The following is a 17,217-nucleotide window of genomic DNA, read 5'->3' as shown; positions in this document are numbered from 1 at the left end:
TAAATATCAGACAGAAATTTCTTACCTTTGCTAGGCTTAAAAGCATGTTCTTCCTTTGACTAGGAAGAGAGGAAAACCAAAGAAACAAAACCCAAATGTCTACCTAAAAACGAAAACAAAAACATTAGCTTAAGAAAGCATAAATATGTTCTTGTAAATCTCCTGCACTCAAACTTAGACATGTCTTTTACCTTATTTTAAAGGGGTCCTTTCTACTTGCAAATCCGAGCTTACAATAAAATTATATTTTACAAATTACATTTTTTTAAACTTTTAAAAAATTTTATTTTGTTATTTATTTTTTATGTGTATGTGTGTATTGCCTGCGTGTAGGTAAGTGCACCCATACCGTGCAATGCCCGCGGCGGTCAGAAGAGGCTGTCGGATCCCCTGGGACTGGAGTTACAGACAGCTGTTAGCTGCCATGTGGGTGCTGGGATTCGAACCCGGGTCTTCTACAAGAACAGCCAGTGTTCTTAAGCACTGAGCCATCTCTCCATCCCCTACAAATTACATTTTAAGATAGCATGACAAAGACAAAAATAGATTTCAAATAGTCTCTCCCTCTGTACCCTTCAGCTTACTACGCTGCTTTTCTAAAACCTGGACAGTAAAGTCCCTGGCAATGTTTTACATTTTGTGTTGATTATCCTAATCAAAATTTAATGAAAAATGTTCTGTGTTTCAGTTGGAAATGTGTCAGAAGGAAACGTGTCAGAACCCTTCCCCAGTTGACAAAAGCAAAGTGAAATAAAAGACCTCATTGAACTGCAGAAACTGTGACAGTACAGCAGGAGGAAGGACTAAGTGCTAAAATGGGAGGAAGACTAATAAAATAACTACATGAAAGCTTGTTGGCATTCCTAGTTTATTTCCATCAGGGGCCATTTCTATGTTTTAAAGGGGTTTGTGACTTACAATACCATAAAATCTCACTCACTCTTGCATTTTGTACAAGAGAATCTGGTTCAGCCATGTTGTAAGCTTAACAAATACTCTTGAGAATACATAGACAGAAACATGACTAATATTGTTGCTTGTCGGCTCCCCCTAATAAGGGTAAAATGTGCAGTCCAAGATATTTGGGGTGACTTAGTATTTAACTGATGAATGTAGCTAATAAAACTGCCCCTGCTGTTGTGCATGGATAAGCATAGGCTTAAAAAATTATGAAAGAAGCTATTTTAAGCCTAGAAGATAGACTCTACAGCTTGAGGTCTATAAAAGCCTTTTATATGAAGGATAATTCTTAACTCAATGTTTGAATCATTGTTATGACATACAAATGACAAGAGCAACTTCTTTGAGGCCTACTTGATACTTTGGATTTTTCCTTCCACTCAATTCAGCAACCATTAGCATTTAGATCACCCCCATCCCCTCAAGGATTCCATGCAGCCCAGACTGGCCTCAAACTCACTGTGGAACTGAGGCTGGCATTGAACTTCTGCTCCTCCTGCCTCCAACCCCAAAGTGCTAGAATTACAGGCCTGTACCACCATAAGTCAAGCTAGCATTTAGATTTCTGCTTTTGTAAATAGTCACTGATAAATTCGTTTTATATTTAAATATGAAAGGTTCTTTTAATACGCTTTGGATCTCATATGACATGTACAGTAAAGAGATTAAATAAAATACCCTGGAGGTTGTAACAACCTTGATTACAGAAGCAGCAAGAAGGACTTTCATTCAGCACTGCAGTGTTCTGGATGTTGTCCCTCTTTCTCAAAGGTTCATGGGTTGAGAGATTGGTCCCCAGCATGGCAAAGTGGGAGCAGCTGAAACCTCCAAGAGAAGAAATGTAGCAGGAGGTAGCAGGGCAACACAGGGGGTACTGTGGCTAGTTCTTGAAGGAGGATTGTTCTAGAAGGCTGAGCCTGGCCCCACACAACCTCTCTGGTTTCTTCTCTAGCAATGTAATCATTTGTTCCCACATGGGCTTCTGCCAGTGCTGTCTGCCATGAAGTGAGATGATCAAGAGGCCTCTACCAGAGTTGAGTCAGTGCTAGCACCATACCATGAGCCTCCCAAATTGAGTTAAATTATGTTTTCTGCATAAGCAGCCTGCCTTTGCTATTTCTTTCTTTTTTGGTCTTTTTGAGACAGGGTCTCCCTGTAGACCCACTATATATAGACCAGTCTGGCCTTGAGCTCTGCCTGCCTCCGCCTCCCAAGTGCTGGGACTAAAGGTGTGTGCCAGCACACCTGGCTGCTATTTCATTACAGTAATGAAAAACTGATCTATGTGAGCCAGACATTCTTCACACACATTCATTTCAGCCTTCTAACAATTCTGTGAAATACGTGTTACTGTTTCCTGTTACAGGCTTCTGTATTGAAGCCCTAGTTCCCAGCTGGGGGCACCGTTTTCAGAGGGCATGGAAACTGTAGGAGGCAGGGTATAGCTGGAGGAAGGGTGTCTCTGGGGGCATGCCTTTGAAGGGTATTTTGTCCCTGGCCCCTCCTGTCTCTTTTTGCTTCCTGGTCACTATGAGGTGAGCAGCTTTGTTCCTCTATAAAAATAAATCCCTCTTCCTTTCTGTTTCTCTGAAGCATTTGACAGCATGACCAAAGGTTTAACTAACACATCCCCATTTCAGATGAGAAAAGAGAGGCACAGAGAGGGAAAAGAACTTGCCCCAGTTCAAAATACTAGGCATGGCAAGGCAGAACTTGAACTCACCATCTTGATAGAAGCCTTTTGTGCTAATTTGTGGTTAAGTAGTTGTCTAGAGGAACTACCAAATATGGGAGACCAAATCAAAGAATGAATCTGTGCTTTTTACATTTTGCATTTTTAAAATTGGTAAAGGGCATAGATGTGCCACAGTGGACACATGGAGGTCAGAGGAGAGCTTTTAGGAGTTGGTTCTCTTTTACCAGGTCAGTTCCAAGGATCAAACTCAAGTCATCAGGCTTGGAGGCAAGCACCTTCAGCCACTGAGCCATTTTGCTGGTCCCTGAATTTATACTTGAAAAAGATCCGTTTATAGAGCTGGGCATGGTGGCACACACATTTAGTGCCAGCACTGGGGAGGCAGAGGCAGGCAGATCTCTATGAATTCAAGGCCAGCCTGATCTACATAGCTAGTTCCAGGCCAGCTGGGGCTACAGGGAGAGCCTGTTTCAAAAACACCAAAACCAAAAAGATTCTTTCATGTATTTTTCAAACTAATATCATGTGGGCAAAAGATATGTTTTTAATTTAGTGTGTTTGCATTAAAACAAAAACAATATTGTACATAATAGTGGAATCATTATCTTCTAACAGAATTTCATGGTTTGTAGTATCCGTGATTAAAAGCTGAAAGTTGGGGGCTGGAGAGATGGCTCAAGGGTTAAGAACATTGGCCGCTCTTGCAGAGGACCCAGGTTCAGTTCCCAGAACCCACATGATAACTAACAACCATCTGTAACTCCAGTTCGAGGGGATCTTACGCCCTCTTCTGGCCTCTGTGGGCACTGCACGCACATGGTCCACTTACAGGCAAAACACTCATACACATAAAATAAAAATAACTTAATTCTATTTTTTTTAAGACAGGGTCTCCCTGTAGCCCCAGCTGTCCTGGAACTCACTATGTAGACCAGGCTGGCCTTGAACTGACAGAGATCCACCTGCCTCTGCCTCCCAAGTGCTGGGATTAAAGGCGTGCACCACCATGCCCAGCTAAATAACTTAATTCTTAAAAGTAAAAGATGGGGCTGGACAGATGCCTCAGCAGTTAAGAACACTGGTTGTTCTTGCAAAAGACCCGAGTTCAAATCCCAGCACCCACATGACAGCTAACAACTATCCGTAACTCCGGTCCCAGGGGATCCGACAGCCTCTTCTGACCTCTGTGGGCATTGCATGACACAGGTGCACTTACCTACATGCAGGCAATACATGCATACACATAAAATAAAAATAAAATTTTTTTTAAAAAAGTAAAAGATGATGCCGGGCATGGTGGCACATGCCTTTAATCCCAGCACTCAGGAGGCAGAGGCAGGCAGATCTCTGTGAGTTCAAGGCCAGTCAAGTCTAAACAGCGAGTTCTAGGCCAGCCTGGTCTTTATAAGGAGTTCCAGGCCAGCTGGAGCAACAGGGAGACTCTGTCTCAAAAAGACCAAAAACAAAACAAAACAAAAAGTGAAAGATGATAGCCACATACCCAAAAGTTCTTTGTATGTGTGGAGGGTGTGTGTATACATGATGCATGTGTGCACATTTGTGATGTGTGTGCACACGTATACATGTAGGTGCCTATTCATGCATGTGTGGAGGCTGGAGGTTGACATCAGATGTCTTCCTCTACCACTCTCCACCTTATGTTTTGAGACCAGGTCTCACACTGAACAAGGGGCTCACTAAGTGGCTAGGCTGGCTGGCCAGCAAGTCCCTGCGATTCCCTTGTCTTTTGTGCTTGCACAGTAAGCACTTTACCCATTAAGCCATCTTCTCTGTCCCCTGAAAGATTCTTAAGGTATATTTTAGATTCATTTGTTTGTTTGTTTGTTTAGGTATTAGTTTGTTTTGATTCAGGGTCTCTTGTATCCTAGGCTGGTCTGATCTCCATCTGTATCTATAGATGACTGGGTCTTGCTACCTCTACTGTTGAGAGCTGGGATTACAGATTTGGGCCATCTTGCCCAGTTTATGCAGTGCTGGGGATGCACCACCTTGTGAATGCTGTTACACCGTAGGCTTGTATCTCAGTGGCAGAGGGCTTGCCTGGCACTGGAAGGCCCAGCATTCCATTCCCGGAACCACAAGCAAAACAGTAACAAAAACCGCCACACAAAGATAACTTTTTCTTAATGATCCATTCAGAATTAGTTGTTACAGTTAAAACTGTACCTGGAGAGCACATATCAACATTTATGATCAGAGCTTTGAACTTGCTTTGTTTTTAGAACCCAGACGAACCAAAAAAAAAACGGACTTTTGTGCCAACCTGTGATTTACTTTTCATGAGTTGGTGGAAATTTTTGGTTTAGTGTCTCATTTTCCTCTCAATGTATATATTCATGTAATCATGGAAATTGTGTAATATAATTTGAATTCCTTAATTATGCAGAGTTCCAGGTACATGTGATAAATACAGTACGTACGGTGAAGACTTTCAACTTCTTTCCTAGCTTAAGCACAGAGAATATTTTCTCAATTTATTTCCTGAGTCAGGACTTCATTTTCCATCTCTCTAACATAAAAGAGTTTGACATTTATCCTAGAAGATGGTTTTGTTTTTGTTTTTAGATTCTAGGCACTCAGCTCAAGCCCAGGATCACCTGGCTGGTAGTTAAAGTTTCAATTAATTGTGGATCGGTCTGGATTTCTGTACCATTTCCTACTGCATTGAATGATTTCTAGCCTTACTTGATAGCCTTACTGCGATGTCCCCTTAGCCCCATCCTGAAGAACTCATTTCTTTGCTGGTCAGCGTCCATGACGAACCAATATACCCTTCCAATGGAGAGACTGTGCATTCATTGCCGGAAGAGCTGGTGTGCCCAGAGCTTTATCCTCTATGGGCATAAACAGAGGAAGGACTGCGTGAGAGCTGTTCACCTGGCAGGGCCTCTTATCAGGAAGAGAATTATTGCTCTCATCAGTCGGTCAGTCATTTCAAACCTCACTGCATCCTCAGAGACCAACAGAATCCTTTCACCTCATTGGCTTAGATATTTACTTGTCTGCCCTGTCTGCAGCCACCATTGTTTTAGTAATTGTCAAGCTCCTTTGAGTCCATCCATAATAAAAAACACATTTTATGTTACAGAGAGAGAGAGAGAGAGAGAGAGAGAGAGAGAAGTGGGAGGGAGAGAAAGAAATGTAGAACTGATCGAAGCTTAACAAAACCCCATTTATTCTCACTATCTGATGCTTCTTTTTCTCTTTTGCTCTGTTCTGATTAATAAAAAGGATTGACTGCAGCTGGGGCTGGGGCTCAGTTGGCAGAGCGCATGCACAAAGGCCTGGGTTCTATCCCCGGCACCACGTAAACCTCGTGTGGTGAGACATAGTTTGTAATCCCAGGACTCCGGAGGCGGAGGCAGGAGAATCAGGGCTTTTAATGGCATTCTCTGTTACATGAGAGCCTGTCAATAGAAAATGGTCTTAGAAACACAGATTTAGAGTTAATCCTCAGATAGTCTAATAATAAACATGAAAGATTTTTGTTTCCTCAACATTTGCTATTTCTTCTGTGATTTTGTTTCCTATTTCTAGTCATTATTTCTTTATTTTTTGTCTTTAGATACAATCTATTTCTCAGAAGATGAGGACATGATTCCTTTCCGTGCACCCTCTTCAGATACTACTGAATACATATATTGTGTTTTTAGTTAGGTCCACATTCACTGTTTGCAGTGTCATGGTCCTTGCCCAAAACAGATGGCATACCCCAAGTGGGTAATTTGAGAAGAATTGAATAAAGGACTATTTATAAGAGTATGGGCAGAACCTAGGGAAACCACTGGAGATCTGGCTAGTGAAACTGCAGGAACTCCCTTGCCACCTCTAGGCCCCAGAGAACCTACAGACGGCTGTAGAGAGACGACTATAGGCACAGGCCAAGGCATGGGGCCAGCTTTAGATGCCTATGCTGGGCACAGAGCCAGGGAGCAAGTGCCCCCCAGCCCTCCTCCTCTCACAGCCCCCCCTTTGTTCTCTGGATGAACCTCCCTGGGGGCAGACCCACCTGGAAGCCAGAGGCCATGGGAGCCTGTTGGCAGACTCTGTGGAGCTTGGCCTCCTGTGCACAGAGCAGGTGGATGAATCTGGAAGGCCAGGAGAACAGAGCCAGTACATTATGTAACTAGAATTTATAGCCGAGCACATTCAGCATTCTTTTCTTGAATAACTTTTAATTTCCTTGGAGTTAATAATTGGCTCTTTTTATTTTAAAACCTTTTTTTCAGTTTTGATTTATTGTGTTTCAAATTTAGTTTTTTGTTGTTTGTTTACCAAAGTTGTTCAATGTCTTCTGTCCCCATCTCCTTTTTCCTACTCCCCAAGGCAACCATTTGTTTTTCTCTTAACTGGTTCTTCTGGCACTTTCCTCCGTAATGCTAACTAATGCCGAGTGTCCTTCTTTGTGCAGTATAAGCATTGCCTAGTTATGTCTCAATGTGGAAAATGAAGAGTTCATTTCGCCTCGTTGTTTGCTGGAGGCAGTGCACTTTCATTCCTCAAGCCTCTAATAGAGTTGCATTGTAATTTTAACTATATCAACATCCAACTCTTAAGTTATTGTGAATCCGTGTATGAGATCTGTGGCAAAGCTATGTGGTACCCTCCCTCTTGATTAGATTATCTTTTCTTGCTTGCTCAACTTTTTCTTTTTTCTGGAATCAATAGTAACTTGTTTTCTTCATTTGTGTAGTTTCATATATACCAGTAATTAATTCATCTCCCAAGCCTCTGTTACTATCCAATTCTCTCTTCTCTCAGTCTCCTTCCCTCCCTTTCTCCTTCTCTCCTCCCTTTCCTCCCTCCCTTCCTCTTGTCTCCCTTCCAGTGCTGAGCAGGGAGCCCAGGGCTTCATGCATACTAAACCCACCACTGAGCTATAGTCCAGGCCTAAAATTCCCTACAGTCTGTTTGGATCTGTGAAGCTTTCCACTGATTTCATTTCTTTACTGAAGTTGTCTGAACCCTAGCCGTCTGGGAGTCCCCTTCACTGTCACCCCGCTACCCCTATCACCTCTGTCCAGTTGCATTTCCTGTCCTCTGCTTCTCATGTATTTTTCTTTCTTGGTTCTATCCTAAGGATTTTTTGGGAGGGTGGGGGTGGGGGCTGTTTTTGTAGTTGAGATAGGGTCTTACTATGTAGCCCTGACTGGCCTAGTAACCACTATGTAGACCAGACTGGCCTAGATCTCACAGAGATCCACCTGCCTCTGCCTCTCCAGTGCTGGAATTAAAGGTGTATTCTACCACACCCTGCTTATCCTAAGTTTTGATGGAGAAACTCTGGTAGTTTTTGAGAATTGGGTACATGGGAAGCAAATTTTTTGAGACTGCTTATCTGAAAATGTCTTTAATTAGTCTTACTGTTTTGTAGGCCTAGAAATCTAGGTTAGAATTCTCTTTTTTGTCATTTTATTAAAAAAAATTTATTTTAAGGAACTGGAAGATGGCACAACAGTAAAGAGCACTTGCTGCAGAGGACCAGGGTTGGGTTCGCGGTACCCACATGGTGGCTTATAACCATCTGCAACTACAGCTCCAGGGGATCCAATACCCTCTCCTGGCCTCAATGAGCACCAGGCACATACATGGTGCACTTATGTACATGCAGGCAAACACACACATAAAATAAAAATAAATAAATCTTTTAAAAAGTTGCCCATGGGGATCCAGAGGAACGCATCAGATCCCCCTGGAGCTGGAGTTACAGGCAGTTGTGAGCTGCCTGATGTGAGTGCTGGGAACCCAATTCATGTCCTCTGGAAGAGTAGAAAGTACTCTTAACTGCTGAGCCATCTCTCTAACCCCTCCTTGAGATTTTTTGGGCTTCTTTTTTTGAGACAGGGTCTCCCTGTAGCCTCAGCTGGCCTGGAACTAGCTATGTAGACCAGGCTGGTCTGGATCTCATAGAGATCTGCCTGCCTCTGCCTCCCGAGTGTTGGGACTAAAAATCTCTTTGAGATTTTTAAGGCATTGTTCTTTCATCTTCTAGGTGCCAAGTGTTGCTGTTGAGAAGTCCAGATTTGTCCTAATTCATGATTCTATATAACCATTTTTCTACCTGAAACAATGAGGAAAATATATTATCTCACATAAGTCCCAAAGTTGGAACCTTTCAGGATAGGTTAGTTCATGAATTTAGGTTCCTTATGCTCTTCCAACCCCAGTGCAAGCTTTCCTATGCTCTTTTCCCCCATGGTCCATGGTCATTCCCCCATGGATGCCACAGAGGTCTAAACAACACATCCAGACACTGTGATATACAGTTGAGGATGAACTTCTGATCCTCCAGCTGCAACCTCCTGAGTGTTGGGATTACAGTGTAGGTTACAAGGTCCAATCTCTGGGATGCAGGGAATGGAACTCAGAGCTTTGTGCATGCTAGGCAAGCATTCTACCATCTGAATTACAGCCTCTGGTTCTTGTTTATATCTTTTTTAAGACTCAGAAATTTTTTTCCCAGAAACTCCTCACTGATTTCCTGTCGCACATCTTTGGCTCATCCTGAGTTACTACCTGTTTTTGTTCCAAAAATGTATAAAAGGGAAAAGAATCACTCTGATTAGACAGTCATATTGGAGGTAAGGTTCGTTTTCTTGAGATATGGATGTCTAAACACAATTAGGATTCTATTGCAAGTAAGGAATGGGATGGCTGTTGGGTGGGCAACCAAGTGTTGGTTATAGCACAGAATCTGCCGCAAGGTAAGCATTATATGTAATACATCCATGATAGTTACATTGTTATTAACTTTTTTTAAAAAACAAATCTACTTTTCCTCATTTACTTTCCATTAGTTTAAATCCGTGACGGGTACAGCATCACACAGATTCTGTGTCCAATGGCCTTTGTAGGAAGGTTGCTTCAGAATTTGGCATGAACCATGCCACTGTTTCCATGGGCCTGAATTACCTTTCCACAAATTACTCTGGTTTTGTTTGGTTTGCCACCAGGAGTCACTGTGTTGTTTTTTGCTTTATACACATAAGCACATCTCTTTCCTAAGTAGAATTCAGTTTCATTTCAGGCATAAACACCTTTGATTTAAGAAGAGCTGTAGCCAGGCGTGGTGGCGCACGCCTTTGATCCCAGCACTTGGGAGGCAGAGGCAGGCGGATCTCTGCGAGTTCAAGGCCAGCCTGGTCTACATAGTGAGTTCCAGGACAGCTGGGGCTACAGGGAGACCCTGTCTCAAAAAGACCAAAAAAAAAAAAAAAAAAAGAGCTGTATGTTCTTGTTGGTTCTGGAGACCTCGCTTATAGCCAGCAAAAGTGGCCTTGCACCACAGCCTTCCAGACATATTTGTCTTATAGCAGTCCTTTTCCCAGCAGGCCTCCACTGGCGCCAAGATGTTGGGGGGGAAAAAAGAGCTGTTATTGACTCTTACTAATCATGTGAACTTATTCAAGTCACATACTTCCTAGAGCTCCAATTTCCCTGTCTGTAAAATGGGCAATAGGATCATCTGATTTGGTGAGCAGGAATAAAATTAAATGAGATGATATGTTGTCTCTCGTGTTTAGTAAAGGATAGCTCCTTATTATAACTGTGTATTATGATTGTTAAAGTATTTGGTCAATAGAATGAGGTCTACAACACAGGTTCCTGAGGCTAGACCAGCCAGATGTAACTAATTCCTTTTTCTACAGCTCATAGGGTCTTTCTTTTGTCTACTGTGTTGTAAAATTTCATGGCCACCTGTCTTGTTATAGCTGTTTAGTGTCAGCCTATGAGTAGCGTACTCACTGTGACTTTCAATTTGGAAACAGATATCCTTTGGATCTGAGAAATGTCCTTGAATCCTTGAATGATTTGATAGTTTCTTTCGTTTTTTTTAGATAGGATCTCCTTGCAGCCCCAGCTGGCCTGGAACTCACTATATAGACCAGGCTGGCCTTGAACTCACAGAGATTCTCCTGCCTCTGCCTCTGCCTCCTGAGTGAGTGCTGGCATTAAAGGTGTGCACCACCACATCTGGCTGTCTTTGGTAGTTTCTACCCTTCCATTTCAATTATTTTCCTCCTGGAAATCTTTCATATATTTAACTTTTGGCTGACTCAATGATCTTATTTTCTTTTGTCTCCTGTTGATTTTTTCCCCTCCACATTTTTAAGAATTTTCTTCTGTTTTGGTGTGTGTGTGTGTGTGTGTGTGTATGTGTGTGTGTGTATGTGTGTGTGTGTGTGTATGTGTGTGTTTTAGTTTGTTGTTGTCTTGAGACAGGATCTCCCCAGCCTGGAACTTGCTGTGTAGATCTGGCCTCCATCTCACAAAGATCCACCTGCCTCTGCCCTCCTGAGTACTGGAATTAAAGGCATGCACCACCATGCCTGGCATCATTTTTCAAATCTTTTATACCCACAAATGTCCAGTCTCTGGTGATAGCCTCATGCTAGCCAAATCTTAATGAGCCTAATTTACAGTGTGCTGGGGTTAAGGGCATGCACCACCACTCCCGGCTGTTTTTGTTTTTGAGACAGGGTCTCACTGTGTAGCTCTGGTGGCCTGGAACTCACAGAACTCTGCCTGCCTCTGCCTGGGGAGTGCTGGGGCTCAAAGTCATGTGGTATGCCCAGCTTTTTCTCCATCGTCTAAGAAATTTCTTCAACTTTAGCTTTAAGTCCTCCCACTGAGTTTTTTATTTCTTTTATCCTATTTATTTTTAATTTGTAAGGGCCTTTCCTGTTCCTTATTTTTCAGAAAATATTAACTATTGAAGTTGATACCTCTCAACATAGTCTATTTCTACCAAATTCTTTTAGCCTCAGCGTTTTGTCCTTTGTCTTGCACTTCAGAGGGTTTCCTGAAGTATCTGATCCTAAACTATCTGCTCACATTTAAGACTATAGCCTAAGAACGTGGTTGCAAGAGAATGTAGAGCTCACTGTAACCTAGTTCGACCACGATACTAGTGTCAAGATACTTAGGACCTCTGTCTAGGGCTGTCAGCTTCTCAGAGACACAGTTTTCTGGGATGCTGACTGAAAGACAGGTATCTTTCGGTGGAGGTCATTGGGGGAAGGGGCTGAGGGTCAGGGCACCCTCACTCCTTATTTTTAATATATTTTTAATAAGCTCAACAGTGCTTAATGTCTCCCTGTCTAGACACAGCCCCCTCTCCATCCCCCCAGAGAACTCAGCTCAGCAGACAGGGCGGAGCCATTGCGTCGCCGAGGCTGGAGATGTGGGTGTCCACTGGTTCCCCACACCCACACTGCCAAGGATTAAGGTATTTGTCTTCCGGTTCTAAACCTACCCTTGTCTGTTCGGCTTTGTGACACTGGGGTGGAGTCTCCAAGACACGGTGATGTTGCGGCTGTTCCTTGTTAGGCATCGCCCCTAGAGGGCGATAGAGTGAAGCGGGCGGGCTGGGGAAGGACCGACGGAGCTGGGGCCACCTCCCAGTCCCGCTTCAGTGACGCTGCAGCAGCGGCGCCTTCCTGCAGGCACAGGAAAGGCAGTGTTGCAGTTCCGACATTCACAAAGCCAGCCTCCGCACGTCCCCACCCCAGGGGAGGCTAGGGCACCCTGCTGAGGCGGGCGGCGGGGGCGGGGGTGAGGTTAGGGGTGTGGAGGATCTTAGGCCCTGGTCCTTTGGGCGTCTCCTCTAAGCTAATAAAAGTTTTAATAATTTCTCTCTCTTTCTTTTGTTTCCCCAGCAGCCCCGTGGATGGATGGCTGGTGCCTCTTTTGCTTACTGTCTCATCCTCCATGATACCTTCTCAGAGCTTTTTTTAAAAAAAAAAAAACAAAAAAACAACAAAAAAAAACGTTTCAGTTACCTAGGTAACAACTTCATGACTAGTCGGGGTTTGTTGTTGTTGTTGTTGTTTTCTGGCTTTTTGACACAGGGTCTCCCGATAGTCCCCGCTGGCCCGGAACTTGCTATGTAGACCAAGCCGACTTTGAGCTCACAGAGATCCACCTGCCTCTGCCTCCCAAGCGCTGGGATTAAAGGCGTGTGCCATCATGCCCAGCTATGACTAGTCAACAACTCTTAACATATTAAATTACTTCTGTTCAGATTGGGGGTGTAACTCAGTGGTAGGCCTCTTGCCTGGCATCCGCGAGGCCCTGGCATCTCTCCCCAGCACCCTCTTGTTCAAATTGGTTGGCTTTGGTCTCCAAACTAGATCCGGACTGCCCCAGCTGTTTTCAATATTGCTTGTTTTCCAGCCTCCCCTATATCCCAGTTTCACAGATAGGGTTGCCTCCAAATCCTGAATCTTTCAGGAGCTTAACAAAAGATAGATTGCTTTTGGGTCTCCCTGACCCCTTTAAAAAATGATTCAGCCTCTGTAGTCTGCTGGATAGGTCACTTATTGGTCAACATGGTTTCCAGCTTCCCCAGAAATTCTTGCTGTTTGCTTCCCCACTCTATTTGGCTTGGTGTTTTGCTTAAAAAAAAAAAAATCAGTTTACTGTCAGCATAATGAAAACGTGATAGAAAGAACCTATTATTATTATTAATAATAATAATAATTATTTTAATTAAATAGCCAGGCATGGTGGTGTATGCCAGTAATTCCAGCACCAAAGAGGCAGAGGCAGGAGAATTGCTCCAAGATTGTGAGGCCAGGCTGCTACATAGTGACTCTAAGGCCTTGGTGAGATCATGTCTCAAAAATAAATAAAATAAAATAAAATAGAGACTCAGCCATTAAGACCACATACTGTTCTTGCAGAGGACCAGAGTTCAGTCCCATGGGTCACAACCACCTGTAACTCCAGCTCCAAGGGATGCATTGTCCTCCTCTATCCTCCCAGGGCCCGGGCACACACGTGGTGGCATACACACACACACACACACACATAAATAAAAATAATAAAATAGGAGCTGGAGAGATGGCTCAGCAGTTAAGAGCACTTCCTGCTCTTCCAGAGGACCTGAATTGGGCTCCCAGCATCCACATAATGGCTCAAAACCACTTGTAACTCCAGTTCCAGGGGAGGTAACACCCTTTTCTGGTCTCCTCAGGCACTGCATGCACATGGTGCACTTACACACATGCAGGCAAAACACTCATACACATAAAATACAAATAAATAAAATCTTTTAAAAAGAAACTGTTGCATTGTATATTTTGGTGTTTTTGAGACAGGGGCTCCCTATAGCCCCCAGCTGTCCTGGAACCTGCTATGTAGACCAGGCTGGCCTTGAACTCACAGAGATCTACCTGCCTCTGCCTCCCAAATGCTGGGATTAAAGGCATACACCACCAGTCCCAGCCTAGCATATTATATTTTTTAAAACTGATAAATAATAAAGCCAGGTGGTGGTGCACACTTGTAATCCTAACACTTGGGAGGCAAAATTAGGAGGATCTTGAGTTCAAGGACAGCCTGAGCTACATAGCAAGACTCTCCCTGAAAATAACAAAATAGACTGGGCAATTTTTATTTTTAAAAGGAATGACATTAAACTGGAAACATAGTCCCTGACAAGTCAGTACAGTGGTCTCCTCTGAGGGAAGAGAGTGGATCAGAGACAAGGAGACTCTCAATCATATATATGAGCAACATCACTCAGTGCATGAAAAGTTCCACAATTTATTTTTTGTGTGTCTGTGTGCGCATGTCATGGTGGCCTCATGGAGGTCAGAGGACAACCCCAGGTACCAGTCTTTGCTTTCTACTTGGCTTGAGGCTGAGTCTCTTGTTTGCTGCCTTTATTTATACGTTGGGCTAGCCTGCCTGAGCTTCTGGAGATTTTCCTGTCTCCACCCCCCATCTCACAGTAGGAGCACTGGGGTTACAGATGTATGCCTGGGTTCTGAGGATTGAGCATCTTTTGAAAAACATTTTATTTATTATTTTTTATTTTTATTTTATGTGTATGCATGTATTGCCTGCATGTAAGTGTAAGGTAAGTGCACCCGTGTCGTACAAAGCCCACAGAGGACAGAAGAAGCTGTCGGATCCCCTGGAACTGGAGTTTCGAACAGTTAACTGCCATGTGGGTGCTGGGATTCGAACCTGGGTCTTCTGCAAGAATAGCCAGTGTTCTTAACCGCTGAGCCATCTCTCTAACCCTGGATTGAACATCTTGTAAGCACTTTACCCACTGAGTCACCTCTCCAAGTCCAAATTTTTCAATTTTTGAAAAGGTAAACTTCAGTGTACCAGTTATTGAGCTGCACAGAGTAGAAATTGGGCCACAGTGGCTTAATCAAACCAGGGTTTCTTTTAGAATGGCCCAAAACTTATGCAGCCCAGCCGACCTTGAACTTACCATCATTCTGCCTCTGTCTCCTGAGTGGTAGGATTTCAGACATTGTACCACCATGTCTAAGTAAGTTTGGTTTGTGTGTGCGTGGTTGTTGTTGTTTTTGCTTGGTGTGTGTTCTCATGGTGTGTGTGTGGTGTATGTGCACATATGTGTGGGTGATCAGGAGGCCAGAAGAGAATATCAGTTGTTCTGCCATGTTACTCTTCCTTCTGTGACAGGGTCTCTCACTGAACCTGGAGCTAGGCTAGCTGCCAGCACACTGTAGCAATCCTCCTGTTTCGGCCCCCCCTCCCATAACACTGGGGTTACAGGCATATATGGCCACATCAGCTTTTTGTGGGGGTACTGGGAATTTGAACTCAGGTCATCATGCTTGAACAGCAAGGGCTCTTACTTACTGAACCATCTCCCAGCCCCTAGGAGTTTGTTTTTCTTACATGGAAGTTCAAGGGAAGGTAGGCCAGGGGTAACACACCATCTCTTGTGATGCCCTGCATACTCAGGATCCAGCTCTGAGCAAGGTCATGTTTAGCTTTGATCCTTGAGCTTTTGGGTGACTATATTACTTCTGAGTATCATCTGCATACTCCAAAAGGAATGGCTGAGGACAAAGGGCAAAGGGACAAGTTAGCTGAGTGGTTCTCCAGTGTTATCTTAGCAGGCCACATAAGAAAGGAGAATTAGGGATGAGTGTCCCCCTCTCAGGTCCAAGGGGAGGCAGGGAGGCTGTCTAGCCCCAAGATCCTGAGGAAACAAAGTGGACATTAGATAGGTGGTTAAAATGTGTGCTGTTCTGGTTAACCAAAATGTCTGCTTTGGGCTACAAGCAGAAAATATATCATTAAAATTAACTTTAAAAACAAATGACCCAATTAAAAGATGGAATAAAGATCTGAACAGGGCATTCTCAAAAGAAGAAATAAAGATGACTAAGAAACATCTTAAAAATTAACTTTAAAATCATGGCATTTATTGGGGTTACAGAGATGGCTCAGCAAGTAAGGACGCTTGCTGTCAAGCCTAGCGACCTGAGTTCAATCACTGGAGCCCAGAAGGTGGAAGGAGAGAACCAACTCCTGCAAGTTGTCCTCTGACCTCCATACTTATGCTGTACATGAGCCTGTATATGTACACACACACACACACACACACACACACACACACACACACACTAACTGTCAAAAAATTTTTTTAATTTCTTTTTTTTTCTTGGTCTTTTTGAGACAGGGTCTCCCTGTAGCCCCAGCTGGCCTGGAACTCGATATGTAGACCAGGCTGGCCTTGAACTCACAAAGATCTGCCTTCCTCTACCTCCCAAGTGTTGAATTTCTTTCTTTTTTTAAAATTTATTTTAATTTACTATTTTTATTTTATGTGTATGCGTGTATTGCCTGCATGTAAGGTAAGTGTACCCGTGTCGTGCAATGCCTGCAGAGGTCAGAAGAAGCTGTCAGATCCCATGGGACTGGAGTTACAGACCATTGTTAGCTGCCATGTGGGTGCTGGGATTTGAACCCGGATCTTCTGCAAGAACAGTCGGTGTTCTTAACTGCTGAGCCATCTCTCTAGCCCCAAGCATTGAATTTCTTAATGATGTATTTATTTTTATTTGTACAAGTGTTTTGATTGCTGGTATGTTTACTGGTATGTGTATAGTACCCATGAAGGCAGGAAGAGGGCGACAGAGCCCCCATGTGGGTGCTGGGAATCAAATTCATATCCTCACAGTCAGTGCTCTTCATGCCTGAGCCATTTCTGCAGCCCCTATTTTTTTTTTAATCATGGCATTTATTAACCCATATATCTGGAGGTAAATGGTTCCAGACTTGATTAATTCAGCAGTATCCAGAACTTTTGGGACACTATCTTTTACTTTCTGAGTAAGCAAAAAAAAAGTTCCCAGAGTTCCCTGTAGCACACTGCTCCTAAGATCTCATTGGCCAAGTTTGAATCACATGCTCACAGTTAAACTAATAGACTGGAGGTATGAATCAGTCTAATTGCCTGGGAATTGCTTTTTGTTTTAGTTTAGTTTAGGTTTTTTTAAGTTTGTTTGTTTTGAGACAGGGTCTCACTATGTAGTCCCAGTTGGCCTGGAATTCCCTATGCAGACCACCAGGCTGACCTTAAACTCACTGAGATCTGCCTACCTCTGTCTTCCTCCTGCATCTGCTGGTATTAAAGGCATGCACCACCAGAGCCCAGCTTTTGTTTTGTTTTGTTTTGGGTTTTGGTTTTGTGTGTCTGGGAGTTGGGATGGGCTGGGACAGGGTATGGGGTGGGGAGCACTGTCCCTTTGCACATTGCCATA

The 17,217-nt window shown here is 43.5% G+C and overlaps 1 pseudogene; it reads right to left on the bottom strand.

The window, feature by feature from the left end:
- Window positions 1–9,475: 9,475 nt before the first annotated feature.
- LOC108491313 lies at window positions 9,476–9,977 on the bottom strand (annotated as a pseudogene).
- Between the last annotated feature and the right edge of the window lie 7,240 nt (window positions 9,978–17,217).

This window comes from Nannospalax galili, unplaced genomic scaffold (assembly GCF_000622305.1).
Source record: "Nannospalax galili isolate Female #2095 unplaced genomic scaffold, S.galili_v1.0 scaffold270, whole genome shotgun sequence".
Lineage (NCBI taxonomy): Eukaryota > Metazoa > Chordata > Mammalia > Rodentia > Spalacidae > Nannospalax > Nannospalax galili.
This window is presented reverse-complemented; position numbering and strand designations above follow the sequence as displayed.